This window comes from Macaca mulatta, chromosome 11 (genome assembly GCF_049350105.2).
Source record: "Macaca mulatta isolate MMU2019108-1 chromosome 11, T2T-MMU8v2.0, whole genome shotgun sequence".
Lineage (NCBI taxonomy): Eukaryota > Metazoa > Chordata > Mammalia > Primates > Cercopithecidae > Macaca > Macaca mulatta.
The window spans coordinates 66,828,279-66,849,102 of NC_133416.1; the positions used below are offsets into that span (position 1 = coordinate 66,828,279).

Sequence of the window (20,824 nt, forward strand, 5' to 3'; positions counted from 1 at the left end):
ATCATAAGAATCTCATGATAAAACTTGCCAACAGATGAAGAGTTGCTTCTTATGGATGAGCAAAGAAAGTGGTTTCTTGAAGTAGAATCTACTCCTGGTGCAGATGCTGTCATTATTGGTGAAATGACAATAAAGGATTTAGAATATTACATAATCTTGGTTGACAAAGCTGCATCAGGGTTTGCGAGGGTTGACTCCAATTTTGAAAGAAGGTCTAGTGATCAAATGCTATCTAACAGCATCACATGCTATAGAGAAATCTTCCTTGAAAGGAAGACTCAATTGATGAGGCAAACTTCATTTTCAGAAATTGCCACAGCCACGGTAAACTTCAGCAACCACCACCCTGATCAGTCAGCAGCTATCAACCTCAAGGCAAGACCTTCCACCAGCAAAAAGATGATGACTCTCTGAAGACTTATATGATGGTTAGCATATTTTAAAAATAAGATAATTTTAATTAAGGTACATACAGTGTTTTCTCAGATATAGGCTATTCCACACTTAACAGATATAGTGTAAACATAACTTTTATATACACTGGAAAACCAAAAAATTCACGTAATTCACTTTATGTCTATATTCACTTTATTCAGGTAGTTTGGAAATGAAAATGCATTATCTCTGAGGTATGCCTGTATAGCAAAATGGCACAAAAATTCCTGCTAGATGGAAAGCAGAAGAAAAGTTCCTGAATGGAAGACAGAATGGCAACTTGGCCTTAACTTTGAGCAATGAAACGAGGCAACAGCAGCTGAAAGCCCAGTTTACTAAGAAACCCTCCTGCAGTTGAGAATGTTTTGCGTGAAACTCTCTTGTGACCTATGAGGTATTATGTTGAGGCAAACAATGACTAACCCTTCAAGGACATTCCAGGTACATGGCAAGTAATACAAATATTAAAAATTAAGCGGGTAAATTTATGGTCACATTTTACAAAGCATCCTAATTAACACTGTTCTCCAAAATCTGAGAAGTAAACATTTATTTTTAGTTTAATAGAAAAAAAGCTACACAAATGTTTTCTTCATTAGTTATGATTATGCATAAATTCTGTGGATCTTTGCACCCTTGAAGTGCTCACAAGTATCACTGAATTTTAGAAAGCGAAGCTATTAATAATTATTAAGGTCTTAAAGTAAAAACCTATGACTCAGAGAGCTTAAGGAACCCAGCAAAGATCAACTGCACAGAAAAAGGCACTAAGCCTTAGCTTCTTGATAACACATTCAGTCATCATTGATTCATTTCATAAAATGTATTAAGTATTAATACTCATTAGCCACCATTTATAAGATTTCTGCCTGAAAAGTTTACAGTCTGATGATAACTTTTAATTTAAGTTTCTAATCTTATATGCATTCAAAATAATCAGAATATTTACGTGGCGAAGCGTCTGTAAAACACCCCGAATCCATTAAGTTTAGTTTATAGATAATAATTGATAACATGTAAATTTAGAAAAATACCCCAACAAATAAGTGTTTTAATATATAATCCATTGAGAGATTTTTGGAGCCAAAAAAGCCATTTTGTTTTAAACCAAAGACCCTTGTGTGCTATTATTTAAAGGCATACCATACAGCAATGTCAATGCAATTGATTCCCCTTTTATATGCTTTATAGAATTGGACTAGATTGTCTTTCCCCAAAATTCTATGGGAGTTTTTCATAGAAGGTATTTCCAAAGTAGCCTATATAGATATACTCAAGATTTAAATCTAGAAGCAGTGGAGATACATTTTTATAGTTTGTATAGTCTGTGAAAGCAGGTTACAGCAATCATATTCACAGCTGCTAGCCAGTTGCAATCTCAGCCACAGTATGTTGCCACTGGAACAGGTATACATTTGTTTTCACCCAAGTTGAGGGAAGCATTGGGACATTTGGTCTTTTGTACTTAGCTATAATGACTCTATTGTGTGTAGTTTATAAACACACACACCCTTACTTTAATCTCACAGTCTTACTCTGAAAATGCTATTATATGAATTTCGGGGTCATGAGACGATATTTTTAGTTTTGACTTAAGAACACATTAGTGCATTTTCAAAAGTTCAGTGTTTCATTGGGGATTTTATGCCATTATGATTTACAATTTTTTTTTTGAGATGGAATTTTGCTCTTGTTGCTCAGGCTGGAGTGAGTGGTGCGATCTCGGCTCACTGCAACCTGCGCCTCCTGGATTCAAGTGATTCTTCTGCCTCAGCCTCCCGAAGTAGCTGGGATTACAGGTGCCCACCACCACGCCCGGCTAATTTTTTTGTATTTTTAGTTGAGATGGAGTTTCACCATGTTGGCTAGGCTAGTCTTGAACTTCTTATACATGTCACTTCCACTCATACGCTTTAGAACTACATAGTTGCATGGTCCCAATATAATTGCAAGGAAAGCCAGGAAGTGTGGAGCCATGCAGATCATAAATATTGTGAGCACCAATAGTTTAGGTGATCCACCCGCCTTGGCCTCCCTAAGTACTGGGATTACAACCATGAGTCACTGCGCCTGGCTGATTTACAGTCTTTTTAAGTAATATCTTATATTGGTCAGAATAGGCTAGGTTTTGTTCCCATGACAAATAGAGCCTGAAATTTCCGAGGCTTAAAATAATGGTTTCTTGCTCACACAAAGTACAGAGCAATTCAAGCCGTCTTTCTTTTTCAGCGATTCCATTGTGTAGCTAGTTCATCAGAAACATGGTACTGTGGTAGGGAAAGAGAGTGATGAAGGAGGCACACGGGGTCTTAACTCCCTTTAACAGAAATTACACATGTCACTTCCATTCATACTCTTTTAGAACTACATAGTTGCATTGTCCCAATATAACTGTAAGGAAAGCCAGGAAGTGTGTAGCCATGCAGATCATAGATACTGAGAGCACCAATAGCTTCTACCACATATGTGTTGTCTACAGCCACACTGTCATCTCTTTTCTTCATTCAGCAAACATTACTAATTACCTTTCTCTCTGCAAGGATTTGTACTACATGATAGATGATTCTGTTACCAGAAAGGGGCCCTGATCCAGACCCCAAGAGAGGGTTCTTGGATTTTATGCAAGAAATAATTTGGGATGAATCTATAAAGTGAAAGCAGGTGTACTAGGAAAGTAAAGGAACAAAAAATGGCTACACCCAAGGCAGAGTAGCAGCATGGGCTGCTCAGCTGCTAACACTTATTATTACCTCTTGATTATATGTTAGCAAGAGATGGATTATTCACGAGTTTTCTGGGAAAGGGGTGGGAATGGAGGGTTCCCAGAACAGAGGGTTTCTCCCCATTTTAGACCTTACAGGGTAACTTCCTGACCTTACCATGGCATTTGTAAACTGTCATGGCACTGGAGGGAATATCTTTTAGCATCCTAATGCATTGTAATTAGCACATAATGAAGAGTGAGGAGGACCAGAGGTCACTTTTGTCTCCATTTTGGTTTTGGTGGGTTTTAGCTGGCTTCTTTACTGCCGGCTGTTTTATCAGCAAGGTCTTTATGACCTGTATCTTGTGCTAACCTCCTACCTTATTCTGTGACTAAGAATGCCTTAATCTCCTGGGAATGCAGCTCAATAAGTCTCAGCCTCATTTTACTCAGGACTTATTCAAGATGGAGTCGCTGTGGTTCAAAAGACTGTGACAATGCCAGAGATGAATAAAATGTCATCTTTACTTTCAAATAACCTAATATATTGGGGCTACAGAAACAAAAATCATATTATAATATAGTCATATGTGAAGCAGAAAGATAATGCCCCAGATAGAGGCCTAAATCATTTTCTATGGGCAGGATCACAGAGAAAGATGAACTTAACCCTTATTTGTTAACAAGGAATCCTTAAAATGCTGTAGAAGTGATGATATATTTGCTGGGCATTAAAGGAAGAAAAAAGGTTTAGGCAAGTTTGATATGGGAAAGAGGGCGGTGAATGAGAAAAGATGGAAAAATGTGAGAAGATTGTGCATGACTGAGGAATGAAGAAGGGATAAACAACCTAAACCACAAAGATGTGGGTATATAGTAAAAGACACGTGGACTTCATGAGTATATATGTTATGTACGTATTCACAGTTTGCTCATCTGTGGAATATGAGTTGCTAGAATGTTAAGTGTATTGCTATTTGTTTCTCTCACTGTTATTTCAGCTTATGAAAAGAAATCAAGGCAAACATTTTACCAGAGCATTCCAAGTTCTAATCATATGGCTTGTTTTTTCCCTAAATTGTATTTTTTTTTCTCCATTTCTTAACAATATTAAACTATAAGTGATAGGATAAATTGGCTGAATTTATTCTTAGCTGATTCTCCCTCCTTTCAGATTCCTTTCTAGTCAAATCAAATTTTACGTAACATACCTAGTTACCACAACAAAGCAATTTAGAAATGAGTTCCCAAATACTAACTCTGTGACAGTAGGTAAATTAGATCCAGAATTTTAATTGTTGAAAAAACAAGACTTAAAAAGAAGGTTATGATATCATGCTATAAGTAGTGATGTTTGGCATTCAGCAATAGGTTAAACAAGCCAAGAACATGGGACTATAAGAAAAAAAACAACAAAAAAGAAAAATCAAAGAGAAGGAAAAGGGAGAATAGGATCGAAATTCAGAAAGCATATGGTCTTCTTCCTCTTCTTTGACAGGAAATAAAAGTGATGAATGAGCAGAAAAAATGTCAATAGCAAACACTCAAGAATATGACCTTGAAATGTGCCTTCATGTTGTTTCTTTGAAATGTTTAACTTTTTTGTAATTAAATGAAGTATTTAGAGTCACTGCTAGACATTCCATCATTATCAAAATGCCTATTATGTCTTACACAAACGTCTATTTAAGCATTTTTAGCTTAAAAATATAAAATCCTTTCTGTAATTTTCTGCCTTTTTTTCAGTTTCAAATATCATTCTTTCAATAAAATTATCTTCCAATAATTTTGAAGTTATTAATCACCATTATTTATTCACCTTATATTATGCCTACCAGCCACTTCATGTATATTATTTCACTTAAATCTTATGAAATCAACCCAAGATTGATATTACTTTTATTTCATAGCTACAGAAATTGAAATTCAAATTTTGTCCATTACAACAGACTAGCTGCGGCAAAAGACAGTGTGAATTTACCCAAATGACTTAACTATCTTTTTATAAATTTGTAAAATGTGAAGAATCATAGAACACATCTTAAAAGGATTATTGTGAAATCAAGGAGGAGAAAGCTAGTTAAACTGGTAGACAAACTGCAATAGGACTTGTCAAGTCAAAACCTACAATTATTCTTTTGGATAGTTTCTTTTTCTCTAAAGTGGCAATTTAACTTAAAGTTATTAAAGAAACTCAATCTTTGGGGTAGGTTAAACGTTCTCTTCCAGCCCTTCCTCTTTCCAACTTTCCCAAGAAGCATATTTTAGACAGAGGAAGAGACCAAACCAATGACTGCACAATTACCATTATCTCTAGCACTATTCGTTGTCAAATAACTAAATGCTGGTTTGAAGAACTAAATAATTGGAGAAACCAAAAATGAAAGGAATTACTTATAAATGATTTGAAAAAAAAAATCCTTATTTTTAATGTCTTTTGGTGCTGTTTTCTATACCCTTCCTCCTATGGTGTCAATTTTATTTTTTTCTGTAAAGTGATTTGGTTAGTGAGTCTAATCTCCAACAGTGCACTACCTCCTTCTCCCAAAAAGGCCTCAGTTGAAAAATGGCTCAACACTTTCACTGCAAGTTCACAGTGAGGATCTCCTATTCTCCCTGCATTCGGCCAGACTCTTCTCTTTTTGCATGCTTTCCTCTCCCATGCATGGGTTACACAACTCTCTGGAATATCTAGACAGAGCTACCCCACACCTGACTCCTAGGTCAGGCTACAGAGTACTTCGGATACAGAAAGTCACGACCCATCTGAAACGACAGATCTACCTGCCTTTTGGCTTTCTTCCTTGGTCAAAACTAAAATCCGAAGTGGAGTGCCCCGAGCGATAGAGAAATTGCCTATAGCTTTGACAGCCGCTTGGAGCATGCTCAGTCGGTCTCCAGGCACCGGGAGGCGGCTCCCCCCCACCACCCCCCGGGCCGGCCTCCACCGCAGTCTGTCCGGCCCCCACCCCCGGCGCGCGCTCCTCCGCACCCACAAGGGCGTTCAGCAGCCGCGCCTCCCCTTCCCGCCGCCGCCTCCTTTTCCGCTGGCTGTGGCGGGCGAGGACACGTCAGGGGCCATAAATAAATAAATAATTCCATTCACCCGTTGACAGCAAGGCGAACCGGCTGCGGCTTGCGGGGAACAGAGAGCTGCAGCGCCCACCCTGCGCCAGAGACCAGATAAAGTAAGTACAGCTGGGGAGGGAGGGGGGCGGAGGAGGAGGACGAGGAGGCGGCGCAGGCGAAGAGGAGCGAAAGCCCGCGTCTGCGACCCGAGCTGCCCGCGGAGCCGCACGCGTGTGTGCAAATAATGGCCAGCCTGTGACAAACGTGCCAACGCAGAGTTGGCCAGCGAGCCCTTATATAGACAAAAAACCCCGAAGCGGCCGCGGGAGGAGAGCTCGCGTCAGCCAGTGAGCGCCGACAGCGGCCCGGGAGCTGCTGGGGGTGTGCGGGGTCCCGGGCAAGGAACGCCCCGCGTGCTTTCGGCCAGGAGGTACCCACGCTCTCGGCTTTTACACCTAGACTCAGCGTGGCGCGGTGCACCCCAGTCTCCCTGGCTCACGGGACTCGGAGGGCTGCTTGCGTGCGGCGTGTCTCTAGTGCGCGCCCTGCCAGCATCCGGCCCCCGAACCCCCTAGGGTAGCGTGGCTTCATTGCTGCACAAGGTGGAGGTGGGGGTGGTGAGAGTGTGTGTAGGGAACGTCTTCTCTTTGAGCAGATGATCAGGACAGGAAGAGGCTGCGAGGGGAAGACGAAATACCGGGGGATTGGGGCGTGGGGGTTGTCTTTCTTCATTTTTGGTCCCCAGGAAGGATGGCAGGGGTGGAAGCAGATGGAAAAGTGTATGCGGGCGAGGCCTGAGCCCAGGCAGAAAGGGAGCGCTGACTTGGCAAGGGTTCAGGAGGGCCTGTGCCTGCTGGGCTTCCTGAGCTACTGCACCACACTGGGGGCACTAGGCCCGGTCAGGTGGCGCCACAGGCTGCGAGCCCGCTCACGTGCGAGCCCGCTCACGTGCGAACTGTTTTCCCAACGGATGCTGCATGGCAGCTCCCTTCTCTACCCGCTTTTCTCCTCTACTTCCGCGAAAACGATTGCAGACTGCCTTGGAAAGGGCGGTCGTGCCCAATACCACTTTCCTGGTAGGGCTGAGGAGGGACTTTTGTAGTTCCAATTCCAGGGAAATTAAAATTTTACACACACTCACACTCACACACACACACACGAGAGACATAGAAGAGGAAATGAGGAGTGGTTTCTCTATAATTGTTTTTTGATTGCTTTTCCCGGAGAAATAAGTAGGACTAGGCTGCGTTGCGTTAGGGCTGGTTAGTGGCATTAGGACAGCTGTTATTTCATGTCCTTCTTCCCTCTTGGGTCCCAAAGGAGACACAGCAGAAGAATAAAATAGCGGGCAGTGATGAAGGTGATGTGAAAAAGACTGGACCAGAGGAAGGAGTGACTACTGGATGCCATTTCCTGTCACCCCATGCTTCATGGCTAACCCCAGTCTGAACTCAGAGGGTTGCCAACTTTCCACAGACAGGTTAGCTTGAATGTGTTGTGTCACTGGAACCACAAGCACTAAGTATGCATTTGGTGGAGTGTGGCTGAAAAATGAGAGTTGGGTGGGGACTGGAGAGGGCAAATGAGGGTTGAGCAAAGTGACTAATATTTAGCCCCAGTGAAGCAATCCTAACTCCAGCTTCTACTTCTAACTGAGCACATTACATTTAAAGCAATCCAAGTGAGGGACTGAATGATCTCAGTGGAAAGGAAAGATTATAACCATAAGAAACTCAGTGTATTGTGTAACAACTTACAAAGTCAGAAACTATTTTTTGTAAATACATCAACAGTTTGCAGTTACATATTACATTTTTTCCCCCAAGGCATGTTTTAATATTAAGTGATCTGAAATTTTAACACCTGTTTCCCAAAGTTCAAATTAGTGTATCCTTCTATAAATGCTCAGTTTATTTCTAGACATTCATTTGCTCTTTGATAATGTCTGGCTTATATTTTTGGCTTTGAGCTCTTTTAAAGGGAAGGAGAGAAACATTACCTAAAGAAACCTCCCTTGTCTAGAGTCATATTCCTGGATCATGGATCTGAAATAAAAGGCATCTCCAGAATTTGATTTTAATTCTGTATTCATTCACCAAACATTTTTGAGACATTCACATGGAAAAAGGGAATTAACTTTAGAACAGATTGGTTCTGCACTTTTGTAAGGTTGAGTAGTTGTTTAACAATCAGGGCTTTACCTTTTTCTTATCTATAAAATGAGATTGGTGGTACCCACTCTGAAATGCTATTGGGAAGAATAAAGTGTGTGGTAAACACCTAGAATTTAGACAGGCTATATTTGAGCTCCTATAATCAGTCTAGACACCCTACCAGGGTTACCAAGATGAATGAGGCTGGAATTCTGTTCTCAAGAAGTTCTCATATAGGCAGTCATCCAGGTTAATCTTTTCTTGTATCCCATTTGCCTTTTAGTCCCCCCCTTTTTTTTTCTCCTCTTGATGGAAGAAACATATATCCCAAATAACTTGAAAGGAACTCCGCAGTTGTAAGAAATGTTGGTAAGATCTGCTAAAAGGCAAATTTGAGAAGAGTGTCTTTTCTCAGGAACCTGTATTCAGCCCGTTTTTTGTTCATTAATAGTGATCCTTAATGAATAAAAACAGGTAATGAAGGATTTTTCTTCATGTTAGGAGGGGAGGATGATCCTTCTCTGAAGACTATCTTTGTCAATGAATTGGTTTCCATCATTTGAGAGAAGAGTTTGAGCTGCAGTTTCTACTACACCTTGGACAAACCAATCCACTCACTCCTAAGAATATAAAGTAACTGTAGTACATAATGACTATAATGACAACTCTGTAATGCTCACCATATTCCAGGCACTGTGCTACTACTGTCTGATAGCACGTAACAACCCTGTGAGGTAGATCTGTCCATATCCATATTTACAGAACAAATAATTTAGGCCCAGAAAGTTTCATAGCTTATTCAGCTGGTACACCTAGTAAGTGGCTGGGCTGAGACAAGCAATCCATGCGATCTATTTGGCTTTAACCACTATGTAATATAGCTTCTGCCTTGTGTGAAGCTAAATAAGAGCAAAGATCTTACCTGTTGTTTTCTCCATAGCCCAGTACAGTGTCTGGCATATCATGGTTCAGAACAACTGATTATAGAAAGAAGGAAAGAGGGAGGGAGGCCGAACTGGAGGGAAGTGGGGAGAGGAGGAAATAAAAATTAGCAAGCCAGGTGTCTCCTGCCTTCAACTCTGAATCTGGCAGGAAATCCAGCATGAACTCTGCCCTGAGAACAGAATTTTTGAGGCTCTTTTGAGGATTCCTTTTCCTTGTCTTGCATCTAATCATCTAGTTTATGATGCTCATTTGTGCAAAATAGGAAAATACTCTCTTTGGTCTGACAGATTAGCAAAAGGTGCCCATGAAGTGCAAACATCAAAGAGTGACCTACTCAAGGTGGTCAGGAAAAAAGAAAAAAAGAAGATTAAAGAAAGAAAGAAAGAAATGAAAAGGGCAGACCGTAATGCAGGGGCACTGGATTTAAATTTTAGTTAAGCCACTGACTGGCTTTGTCTTATGCAATGTTGTGGTAGTACTTGTATGGTTGTTCTGAACACCAAAGAACATAACAAAGCTGTTTCCTACTGTATCTGATAAATGGAGTGGCATGCAAGCAAAGAGTAATTACATTCTTTTATTGCTCTTTGTTCCTCTCCTCCCTCCAGCCCATCCCAAATAAAAAGTATCCTCCTGGTTTCCACATCTTGAAGCAATCTGTGTTCATCTGAACTACTTCGTAACTTGATCTAGGCTTCTCTTAGGCTGATTCTTACATTATTACCTTGAATTACAATTATTTGGGAAGGCATCCTATCTCTCTTCCTGGGCTACATGGTCCTTGAGAGTAGATGGTATATCTGATTCATCTGGGAACCCCCGTTTAGCTGGTACTTGGGACAGGATAGGGCAGAGGAGGTGCTCTGAAGTCCAACCTGTCTGGGTTTTGATCTTAGCTTTGCCACTTGCCAACAAAGACAAGTTGCTAAACCTCTTTAAGTCTCAGTTTCTTCATGTGTAAAAATAGAATAATAACCAATTTTATATGTTGGTTGTAAACATTGAATGAGATAATATCTGTGAAATAGCACTGTGCTGAGCACATGCATAGAAATAACTCAGTAACTAGTGTTAGATATTAAATATTTGACTTTACACGTTTTAGTTTGTCACGAGCATCACTGGCTTATTTTTAGTAGATTTTTGGAAACTCTGAAATGCCGAACTTGCCATTAGATGGCACAACAAAGTTGAATTGCATAATAAACTATTAAGTGGACTCCCTTTGAGAGGTCATCCTGGTTTGTCCCAGGCTTTCTCAAAACTGTTTGGATGAAAGTGATTAAGAAATACTTTGGGAAACAACTGCGCACTAGTTCTCAGTGAATAATGGATTTTTTTTTTTTTAACTTGTGAAAAAGCTTCATTTTCTCAGTTGCTCCTTTAAATGGTGAATCCAGGGACCAAGTCTACCTCTATGAGAGATCCAGCTGTTTAAAATCATAATTTGAGAGACTAACTTAAAATGAACCATTGTTGAGAGGAATAAATAATACTTACCACATGTATTTGGTAATTAGTAAATAAGTAGAGGGTCTGCGCATTTAGATATCAACTATAATCATTAAAAATATAGGAGAAAATTAAACAAATTGGAGTTGACTATAATAAAACTAGTCCAGCTGGAGCTGGACTAACTGGGACTTAGGTGCATCATGGACAATTTCAACATATTCACAAATATCAGTGTTGATAAATCAAGCAAATATTTTTAGAAATAATTTTTCGGACCTAATACTAAAACTCCTGCAAATGTTTACATTAATATTCATTGAAGTCTCAAAGGACCTCATGAAAATCCTATGGGACAATTGAACGACAGCTACAAGATACCGGCTTAAAGGTACTTCCATTAAAGGTTTTGTGCAGTTATGATAGTTCTACAAAAATGTCTATGTGGTTCAATTATAGAGTCTGGTGATTAGTTTTATATAATATTTGGCACTAAAATAGCAACTTTCAATAGAAAATATTTTGTGTAAGTGGTGAACACAAATGAAATGTTTGTTTGGATAAATAAAGATCTATATAAAATGTTGGTATATTGTAGAAAGAATTTTATTACAAGCATTTGCTGTTTCTCCACCTAGCACAATATGTATCATTATTAATTAGTCAATATCTCTAATCAGATTTTTATTGAAGCTAATATATAAAAGAATGGTACTTTATACAAAGCAGCTGCCCTAGTATGTAATTAACTTGAAGAGCTGTGTCTTTTGTAACTAGATTAGATAAGAATACATGATAAAACTACAAAGCATGCATTTGATAAGTTTCAAAGGGATGTTACTATTTATCTCATTTTAAAAATGATTTTCAAAAATTCTAGGATTTGAAGTTCCATCAATTCTCAAATATATGAAAGGCAAATTCAGTGATAAATAGCAGTCGGTGACAGTATTTTTCAACAGGTGGGATTATTGGCATTTGGAGTGGGACACTTCTTCATTGTGTAGGACTGTCTCTTTCATTGCAGAGCATTGGGTGTCTGTGACCTTTCGTAGTAAATTTGGGCTGCGATAACAAACTATAGACTAGGTAGCTTATGAACAATGGAAATTTATTTCTCACAGTTCTAGAGGCTGGAAATCTGAGATCAGGGTGCTGGCGTGGTGCAGGTGTTGGTGAAGGCTTCTTGTGGGTTATAGACTGCTGATTTCTTATATCTTCACATGGTGGGATGAGAGTGAGAACTCTCTTTTATAAGGGTGCTAATCGCATTCATGAGAGTTCCATCCTCATGACCTACTTAACTCCCCAAATCCCCACATCTTAATACCACTCCTTTGGGGATTAGGATTTCAACATGAATTTTGGAGGCACACATTAGGTCCATAACAATTATCTATCTCTGTTTTCTGTAAGTCAGTGGCTTTCCCTTAGCCATTGTAACAGTCAAAAATGCCTGTCTACATTTTAAGATACCTGTGGTGGAATGGTGATCGATATGGTTGAAAACTATTGGCCAATAAGATCAAATTGAGATTGTTTAAAAAATTATGTGGGATCAGAGTACTTTCAAAGTACTCTCAAAATTATTTTGCCTTTCATTAAAGGATGAAAATAATACCCTTGTATTAAAATATTTTGTTTTGAAACAATGAGTTCTTTATTAGTAAGGCATAACAACTGTTAACTTTAATAATCAGAGCATCATTGACCTCCTAGACTCCAAATTATTTGCTTTGGACTGTCAATAAACTTTGGCAGTGTTATGCCTAATGCTTCTTGAACTTCTGTTTTGGCTTTCTTGTGTTGTTTATTTTGTTACTTCTCTCACTGCTCATTTACTGCTGCTTCTCCAGCTCGCCTTTCACCTCCTATTCAATATAAGTATGTGTTCCCCAGTTTCTGTTTTGGGCTTTTTTTTGTTGTTGCTGAGACAGAGTTTTGCAGCGACACCCAGATTGAATGCAGTGAGGTGAACTCAGCTCACTGCAGCTGCCACCTCCTGAGTTCAAGTGATTCTCCTGCCCCAGCCTCCTGAGTAGCTGGGACTACAGGCTCCCGCCACCACGCCTGGCTAATTTTTTGTATTTTTAGTAGAGATGGGCTCTACTCAAAAGACCATTTGGCCAGGCTGGTCTCAAACTCCTGACATCAACTGATCTGCCTGCCTTGGCCCCCGACAGTGCTGGGATTATACGCATGAGCCACTGAGCCTGGCCGGGCTTTTCTTTAGCCTGCATTCTGTTGATTGACAAAGCTCATCTGCTCTTGACCTCTGCTTTCACCTCAGTAGGAATAACTCCCAAGCCATTTGCTGCAGTCCTGACCTGCCCTCAACTTTTAGGCATTTCCAGACATTTCTAGATGTTTGCAGGACAGCTTCTCTTTACTGTGCCTTTGATACTTCCAGTATCCTGTGATCTCTTCCTTCCTTTTTGTCTTCTTTCTTTCTGCCGCCCTCATTCTTCATATTGCTCTCAGCAGTATTCTAACCTAGAAGCTTTTGAGACCGCCCTTTCTCTGGACTTGTGTACATCTGAAATAATTTTTTTTAAATTATTTCCTTTTATTCTGTTGTTGCCAGAGGTTTCAGGTGCTTTTGACATACTACCTGCAGTCATGTAATAGTCTCTGAGTGGGTATTCCCACCTCTGGTCTCTCACCCTACCAGTTAATTCTGTACATGGTATCAGATACTCTCACTGAAGCACACCTCGGTTAACTAACACTCCCACCACCTAGGTCCAAGGACTGACATTTCAGTCCCTGCATGATGTAATTCCAAACAGCTGTTTCATGTTCATCTCCCACTACCATCATACTCAACTCAAATTGAACTGTCCCCATGCCTTGTCCATTCTCATTCTACTTCCTACTGCCAAATCTTTGGTCATACTGTTCTTTTATCTTGAAATGAATCTAACTTCCTAGTATTTCCGTTTCTAGCTCTAACCTCACCTTCTAAACTGAACTGAAACACCACATTCAAATTTTCCTCTGATGCCTCTGGATAGGTGGAATAATTTTCCTAAAATTTCAGGAACATTGTGTTTACAATGTCTTATTTGTTCTTAACATTCTATTATAGTTGATTTTATATAAGTATTCAGTTTCTGAATATTCTATAAAGTGGTAGATGTCGGGAATAATAATGTATTCATATTTACATCATCTTTAGCATTTTGGTGGATTATAGAGTTGCAAGAAACTTGGAAGACATCTGTTTCCACTTTTATGTATTGTTTTCATTATGTTCAATAAACCACCATCTATTAAGTGTACACACTGAGGAAGACTGTTCTTTTAAAGGCAGTCCTACTTGTGACTGAAATTTTCTTGCTTCTACCTAGAGTCTTTGTTCAGCTTCCTGGGGCCATGTGCAATGAATCCCTTTCCTGTTTGAATGACATACTATACCTATGTGGTGACAGTTCACATGTCTTTTGTTTTCTCTATCAATTTAACATATTCAGTTTTTCTTCCTGTTTTTTGTATGTGACCTGGTTAAGTTCTTTATTTAAGGCTGCTCTATCATGGATTATTTCAAGTTTAGGAAAGTCCACAAATGCATAGAATATTTCAAGGATAACAGTGGTTTTCAATGTAAATATTGGAACTATTGTTCATGATGTAACTTGTCAATATCTCTTCAGGTGAAGTCAGAGTGGGAAATCAAGGTATACATAGAGATCTACCTCTGGGAGAATCCCATAGTTATCTCAGGGCTGAACTTTCCTGTCTGTGCCCACAGTTTAATAAATAAATAAATGAATAAACCACTGGAGGATGATAGGAAAGCTCACTTTAACTTTTGATTATAATTAGAAATTAGCCACTCAGTAAAATTATACTGTTTTATAGATTAATGCCCTAAGTAGTAAAACAACAAATATGTCTTTTGTGTTTAATAAGTGAATTTAAAGACATTGGACCAAATAAGTGGCTATTAAGTAAAGTTATGAAGATAAGCTTTAAGTAAGAATAACTTACATTTGTTGAACATTTCTATATGTCAGGTATCATTTTAATACCTTACATGTTTTAATTAATCCTCAAAACCTTATGAGGAAACATTATGGTTATCCTTCTTTTACAGGTGGGCAGAGTAGAGAACAAAGGTGATGTAATTTGCCCAAGGTTACACATCTTGTCATTGGAAGGGTCTGGATTTCAATCTGTTGAACACAATGTACCTTTTCAATAGTATTAATTTAAAGTATTTCATGCTGCAGTAAATTTTAAGATATTCTTGGGGGGAAAATTCTGATAATTTTTTTTTTCTTTTTTGAGATGGAGTCTTGCTCTGTCGCCCAGGCTGTAATGCAGTGGCCCGATCTCAGCTCACTGCAAGCTCCGCCTCCTGGGTTCATGCCATTCTCCTGCCTCAGCCTCCCAAGTAGCTGGGACTACAGGCGCCCACCACCACGACTGGCTAATTTTTGTTTCTGTATTTTTAGTAGAGAACGGGGTTTCACTGTGTTAGCCAGGATGGTATTGATCTCCTGCCTTTTGATCCTCCCGCCTTGGCCTCCCAAAGTGCTGGGATTACAGGCAAAGTCTGATAAATATTTTTTAAAATGGAGGCTAGTCAGGTATAATGAGTTTGGGTCTGCTACAACACAAAGTCAACAGGAATGATAAGGCTTCCTTACTATTTGAAGGAGTTACCTGGAACCAAGCTAGGAAGCTTAGAGAAAGTAACAACCTCTTATGGATTCAAGGAGGCTGGAGAACCAGTAGGGACCAAAGGAACAGTAAATCCAGGATGTCATTCCTGTAACTCAGTTTGCAAGGTTGTAGGGATAGAATGTGTGAGAGGTGGCAAGACTCCCATGGAAGCCCTGTGCTGTGGGTATCAGTGAGTGCATGAATAGAGTAGGGTCTGGAGAATTCTCATAGATGGGTATATATCAAATTCACAGTGAAGTGGGATTTTGAATAAAGCCTCTGACATATTTTAAGCCATAGAATGCAATACTTTAACAACTATTTATTCCCTTGCTGTGTTCTAGACACTATTTTGGATGTTAGAGAAATGGCTGTAAATAGAACAGGTAAGTCATTTTTAGTCTTGAGTTACCCAGATATCAAACATATCTCAAAGCAAGGTTAAGCAATTCATGTCCTTGAGCCAATTTTTTTTGGTAGACCTCTCATGTCATCTTCTCTATGTAGTCAGTCTTATTTTGTAGTTATCTCTTTTTTCTCTTCTCCTTTTTTTTCAATCTCAATGTCACATGTCAGATCAGAGACTTTGAAGACAGATAGATATACCTCAATGAAATTTCAGCTAAGCTATTTCTAAGCTGTTTGACCAAAATCAAGATATGTAACTTTTAGAGCCCAGTTTTCTCATTTTGGAAATAATAAAATTTATTTTATGAGTTGTTGGAGAAATAATGTAGGTAGCCAATAAATGATAATCATAATAATGTAATTTTTATCTCTACCTTTATTTTTGGCATATATTGAGGCAGAACTTCTTTACTCCTGAGGCATCTGTTCTGTGCAGAAGTGTTTATGAGTTATAATATTGGTACTCCCAGCATGACCCAAGTAGGAAGGTCAGAAAATAAACAAATATTAAAATAATGTGGATCTTTTCAAGATGGATAAAATTCTAGTTTCTGGCACATATATGAGGAGATTCAAGTGCTAATATTGATGCTGCAAAAATGTTTAAGTGGTGAAATTTTCACTTAGCTATAAAGTTAGTAATACCAGTTGGGAATACAACCTAAGGGAATTTTAAGATGGAAATTCCATTTAGACGTGTTAGCACACGTAAGCACATTTGAAAACTACCGCAAAGAGCAAGACAATAATCATTCTGTTATAATGACTTAGAGATATTTGTTCCAATTAAAACATATGCCAACATAATTATTGATGTCATTTAAGTGTCTTCTGTGTGTTTTCTGTTTTATATATAGTATTTTGAATCCTCATATTGTCATGTAGGATAGATTATATTCATTTACAGGCAGGGAGAATAAGGACTCAGCAAGATGAGGCTGGCCATTCTAGCACCCCAAGAGTCAATGCCTCAGCCAGTGTTTCAGTACAGGTAAGATGCTAATGACAGCTAGATCTTGGCTCTCATACCTTACATAAATTCAAGTCAGTAAATAATTAAGCATTGCTATATGAAGTACTCTGCAAAAATACCTGGACAAATAAGTATAAGACATCTTTTCTGACTGTCATCCTCCAAAGGAGACTGACATTTTAGAGAGATTGTGTGTGTGTGTGTGTGTGTGTGACTATATCTCTCTGTGTGTGTGTGTGTGTGTATATATGTGTATATATATGATTTTAAGGCGATACTAAATATATATATGTATATATATGTGTGTGTGTATATATATGTGTGTGTGTATATATATCCTCTTTATCCAATAGCATCCAGAAATGGACTCTTACAATGAAAAACTTTTTGAACTAGAACATAGTTAGGAATGTACTTTCAGAAGTTTATATAAATGAATATCCCAATTTGTTCTATCATGTGACTTAATTCTTTTCTATTCAAAGCATTGTGCCATTTAAAAAATGTATATACACACACACACACACACACACACACATTAAAGCCACAACCCAGAGTAGGATAAGTGTCAAAATTAATGATAGAGAACATGATTTTCTAGGACAGAGGTTGACAAAGTATAGCCCCTTGGGCCAAATCCAGACCACTGCCTGATTTTGTAAATAAAGTGTTTTTGGAATATATCCACACCTGTTTGTTTTCCTGTTTTTTGTGGCTGCCTTCCTGCTGCCGGGAAAAGTTGATTAGTTGTGACTTAGCCTGCAAAACCTAACATTTTTACTATCTGGCACTTTAGAGAAAAAAAAAATATTTATTGAATCCTGCTCTAGAATTTCAGAAGATACTTTGCTTTCTGATGGAGGAATCAAAGAAGGCATTAATGAAACAAGTGAAATTTATTTTGGAGCTGAGAGATGGGTAGTCTTTAGTTAAGAGAGGAGCTTGTCATAGTAAGTGCCACATAACTCAAAATCAAAAGTACACTGATAGATAAGTCTGCTGAAGAATAAGGATCATATTATTGTATATAGTTTATATAATGCTATAACCATTTGTCTATGAATTTTTTTTGTAAGTATCTGGAACACTGATTCTTAAACTTGATGAAACATTTGAATCAACTAATTAACTACTTAAAAGTTATATTTTACTCAATAATCTGTAAGGCTAAAATATAATCCATGTGGAAAATCACTGATCTATGTCTCTATTTTCGTAACATGAAGGAATGCTGGATATAACACTAATATTTTTTTCTAATCACTATTTATAATAAATACTAGATACTGAGCATACAACTAAGTACCAACAGTGTCCCCAGAGCTTTTCATGCCTTATCTCATTAAAAACTTGCAGTAGCCAAATGAGGTAGATGTTATTATTTCCATTTTTGTAACAGAGAATACTAGGAAACAGATGTATCAAGTAATTGACATAAGTCTACAAAACTAGTAAGTAGATCCTCTTTATCCAATAGCATCCAGAAATGGACTCTTAAAATGAAAACCTTTTTGAGCTAGAACATAGTTAGGAATGTACTTTTAGAAGTTTATATAAATGAATATCCCAATTTGTTCTATCATGTGGCTTAATTCTTTTCTATTCAAAGCATTGTGCCATTTTTTAAAAAGTTGAGTTAGCTCTTAGTACAAATGGCTCTGCAAATTTTTATTGAATATACTGATTTTTTATGGAACTATAACGTTCTGCATCCTCTCTGTTTCTTTGTCACTTTCTGTCCACAACTCTTTTTCTCTTTACCTTGCTGCTTAACATTCAGTCATTTGTAATTTTCTCCTTTTCCTGTAGTATCAGTTCATAATATTCATATAGGTCCTCATTATCCATTACCTGTTGCACAGTGTCTTTGATGTAGCAGTAAAGTGCTTGAAAGCATTTTCATAAAGTAGTGACAGCTTCCAGAAGAAAAAGAAAGAATCAGTGCAACTTCCTACCAGCTTCTTGTTCTGAACTGAAAAAGGGGCAGAAACTGCAGAATTGTTGAATATCACTAATGGATATGACAAACTCATAAGTAGATAGGAAAAGGTGAATGATTCAGAGGAAGCCACAGATAATCGAAGAAAATGTAAGTCTGTATTCCCTGTAGGCCACATTAGCTAGCATTTGTGTGAAAGTAACCTGGCCTCTTGTGCCATGGGGAGAGCATTAATTGAACACAGTAATATCCTGGTACAGGAGGATTTATAGACATCAGATCTAAGGCTCATATACAATTATTTCCTTTTTACCATTAAATTTCTAAGTAATATATGCTGTTAATTTAAGAAAAAATACTTCTATGAGGAAATGTGTATTTTTATTTGTTTTCATTTTATTTTCGTTAATAACACAAATTTGTTACTCTACCTCATTAAGATACCTGAATCCGTTTTCTACATTTATTTTCAAATGTTCCAAATAAAAGTGAGGAAGAAACATTTCCAAAACAGTTTCACCAACAAATAATTTAAATGCCTAGAAACCTAATTATGACTGTTCATTGGGATACTTAAGCATTTGTGATCAAAATTATTATGTATATTTGCTCAGTTACTTTAAGTGTGAATATTATATAGGGGCCAAGGGAAATTTCCCCTTTACCCTCCAAAGGTTTGCTGAAATATCAATTCACAAAAGACAGATTAGTGGAGACAAGGCATGCAATTTATTATCATGCCCAGGGAAGAATCACCGAGTGAGTGCCCAGTATCCCAATGTAGTACAGATGCTTATATAACCTACTTCCTAGGGGAACGGAAGATGGCAAAGGATGGATGATTTTAGGGAGATACTAAATGATTTTTAGGGGAATTCAATAGACTTGAAGAACATACAGTGTCCTGGGACAAAGGCCATTTGTACCAAAGAACCTTGTCAGGACAAAAATCTGTCCTGTCCTTTTGTCATTGACAAAAATCTGTCCTGCTTTATTGACAGACTTCAGTCTTCCTTTCTGCGATATGAGTTCAGTTAATGAAAACTCAGGGAAGGGACCAGTGGTAATTGTTTTATTCTTTGGCATATTTGGACTTTAGGCAGGTAAGCGACTTAGAGAACAACTTCATTCTGTGCTTTGGGAGACATAGAAGATTGAGAGATGTGGGTAAGGGGGCATGGATAGATAGGGGGTTGGAGGGTTGAGGATGGTGGAGGGTGGAGAAGGTGAGAGAGACCTTGTGGCTCCTTCTGAATGTCAAAGTGCCATATTTAGGGTGTTGGTTTCTGAGCCAATTTTGTAACATTTCTATCCAACTTTTAAAAATCTATGAGCTATTTTAAATTGTTTTACATTTTATTAGTCCTTTTATTCTATTAGCTCTTGTCTTGAAGCAGCAATACTTAATGCTTGCTCAGTTATGCATTCAGATAACCACTTGTGGTCTGTAAAACCTAAATTTAAATATATGATTTTTTTGTACTCTCTTGGTGTCTGAAGGATTTGCAAAAGGGTTTATACACTCAGATTTTTGGAATGAGAAAGGAGAAAGTGAAGGCAGGTAACAAACTGGGTGCTAAGTGTGTGCCAAACATATAGTTATGCAGTTTTTACAGCATCACCTCATGCAATCCTGAATCATTCCCTGACAACCTCAGCATCTCTATTACCTGGGCATTGCTGTCTCCCATTTAGGATGGCTCTGGCTGGTTAGGAAACAAAGGTTTATTTCCAAAATCCGTATTTTCCCTTATATTACATGTTTTCTTCCCAGGTAGAGGGAGTCCTCCCTCTTTGCAAACACAGTTTATAGAAGAGGGAAATTACAGGGCAGCAAGAGAAATATTTAGGATTCTGTTCTTTTAAAATGTGGTAGCTAAAAATAAAAATCATCATATTTTTAAATGTCAGAATTATACCTGGAAGTCTTTTTCAAGAAACAAAAGGCAAACTTAAAAGAACAAGAGGCTGGGCACGGTGGCTCACGCCTGTAACTGTAATCCCAGCACTTTGGGAGGCCGAGATGGGCGGATCACGAGGTCAGGAGATCGAGACCATCCTGGCTGACACTGTGAAAC

General features: G+C 38.3%; 1 protein-coding gene across 7 annotated transcripts in view; it reads left to right on the top strand.

The window, feature by feature from the left end:
• Positions 1–6,088: 6,088 nt before the first annotated feature.
• SLC16A7 (solute carrier family 16 member 7) overlaps positions 6,089–20,824 on the top strand; it is a 180,520-nt gene continuing 165,784 nt past the window's right edge. Inside the window, exons 1-2 of one of the 7 annotated variants that reach the window (XM_077953197.1) lie at positions 6,089–6,327; positions 7,529–7,688. The gene's annotated coding sequence lies outside the window, so the exon portion shown is untranslated. Of the gene's footprint in view, positions 6,328–6,348; positions 6,639–7,528; positions 7,689–15,770; positions 15,813–20,824 lie in introns of those variants that run through there. The other 6 variants (XM_077953199.1, XM_077953198.1, XM_015152152.3 and 3 more) reach the window with 6 other exon arrangements.